Source organism: Pinus tabuliformis, chromosome 5_2 (genome assembly GCF_031772625.1).
Source record: "Pinus tabuliformis cultivar Carrire ecotype Pingquan chromosome 5_2, CPIR1, whole genome shotgun sequence".
Lineage (NCBI taxonomy): Eukaryota > Viridiplantae > Streptophyta > Pinopsida > Pinales > Pinaceae > Pinus > Pinus tabuliformis.
The window spans coordinates 89,195,207-89,197,535 of NC_142306.1; positions in this window are offsets into that span (position 1 = coordinate 89,195,207).

Here is a 2,329-nt window from a genome sequence, read left to right on the forward strand (position 1 = left end):
TTAGTTTGAGGTCATGTGTCGAACTTATGATTATCTGGAAGACTCTCAAAAACTCAAACTGTTTCCTTCAACATTGAAAGGAGCAGCCTTGAAATGGTTCATGGGATTACTCACTCAATCCATTAGGACTTGGAATGATATGAAACAAACATTTTTGGATAGGTACCTGGACTATTGTATGCCCACCAATCACAAGGATGAGGTATTCAAAATGGTGCAAAGAGAAGATGAAAACTTGGAGGATTTACTTGAAAGATTTCAATACAACCTGAAAAGAGAAAAAATGAGTAACTTAGATGAGGAGACCTTGAAAGCCCTTCTATTAAAAGCAATTAGAGATGAATGGATAGATATTTTGAACATGATGGGAAAGGGAGATATATCTCAACTTCCACTTCATGATATAGCAGAGCTATGTGTCCATCTCTCAAGGGGGAAATCTAAAACTCAAAAAGGGCCTAGAGATCCTTCTCTCATCAGAGCAAACAAATCTGCAACTGGATCAGTAAGTAGGGCTGAGATTGGCAACATGCTTGATGAATTTAAAACTGACATCTTAGGGAGTCTTAGTGAGCAACTAGACACCCTTAAGATTCACAATAAGCAGAAAGCAGAAGCTGAGGCTTTGGCCATCTTTTGCACAAAGTGTAGAAAGAAACATGCTCTAAGGGAATGTCCCTTGGATGCAAAAGTTGTAGAAACATGTGTAATTTGTTCAAAGAATCATGAGACCAAGGATTGTCCTTCAATTCCTGGGCTCAAAGCCGTCTTTCAAGAAGATCCAAATACAATCGAGTCTCTCTGTTTTGTTGCAAAGAGACCTTGGCAGGGGCAACAAAATTAAGGGTTTAACAACTCTATGAATTTTCAACCCCCACCAAATTGGAATCCTTGGCAACAACCTTGGTCCCAACCTCAAAATCCTTTTCAATCATGGGTACAAGGTATGCAAAATCCTTATGGGATATTTGCTCAATTTTATCAATATCCTCCATCTTTTCAAAACCAACAAGCTCCACAACTTCCAAATCAAAACCCACAACTATCATTGCCATTTCCACAACAACAACAACCTACTCAACAGAATCCAAATTCTCAACTCTTGCTTCCATTCCAACAAAAGTCAAATCAACTTCCTTCTCAGCCATTGCCAATCCCCAATAACAAAAACCCTCAAAATTCTTACATGATGGAAGGTCAACAATTTCCTGCCTATATGATTGTTCCGCTCAATGATGTACAACTTAGATCAGGTAGAGTCCTAGATAAGCCTTCTATAGATGCTCAAAAGCAAAGCATTTTTGAGGAAGATTCTCTTGAAGCCAATAAGGGTTCTGAAGCATCTCTTCAAAACCCAAGCACTCAAAAAGAAAAATAAAAAGAGTTAACCCCCACAACTCCTATAGTTGGGCAACCTGCATCTTCATCCACACCTCCTTTTCCTGAAAGATTACAAATTGACAAAGGGGTGGAAAAACAAATCTTGTTGCCTGACTATGATTTTCTAGATGAATTGAAGAATGTCTGTATCAAGACTCCCTTGTTACAAGCCATTAAATAGATTCCTATTCTAGTGAAAACAATAAAGGAGTTGAGTCTTAAAAGACCAGGAAGGAAACCAAGAGATACAAGAAGAATCCACCTGGTAGGAAAAATTGCAGATATCATGATGGGAAAAATTACTATGCAGAAATATGTAGATCCCGGTAGTCCAATTGTCAAAACACATATCAATGGGGTAGAAATACCAAATACTTTGATTGATTTAGGGGCTGCTATCAACATCATGAGTAGATAGACTATGGAACAGCTAAAACTTCCTAATCTTCTTTTTACACCTACTTTATTGCAATTTGCAGATCGATCAATTATTAAACCAGATGGTTTATTAGAAGACATTTCAGTCTCCTTAGACTCTTGGGAATATCCAGTGGATTTCATGATTTTAACTCGCAAGAGTAATCTAGGAGGACATCCTCTCATCTTAGGAAGACCTTGGCTAGCCAAAGCTGATGCTTTTATCAGTTGTAGGTCTGGGGATATGTATATTTCTGATGGTAATTCGACAAAGAAGTTCAATCTGTATCCTCCAGCAAAAGCAATTACAGAAATAAGAGATAATGAGTGGGTTGATGATGAAAATACTATACAACTTGTCTTTACCATTTCTGATATTAGTGAAGATAGTCAAATTCTGAACACATTAGAAAACTTTGAAACATCTTCAGAATATGACCACACACAATTTCAATTGGATTCTGACATTGAGTGTCTATCATCTAGACAAATGTCTCTTTTCTCTATGGAAGAGTTTGGTAGTTCCACCATT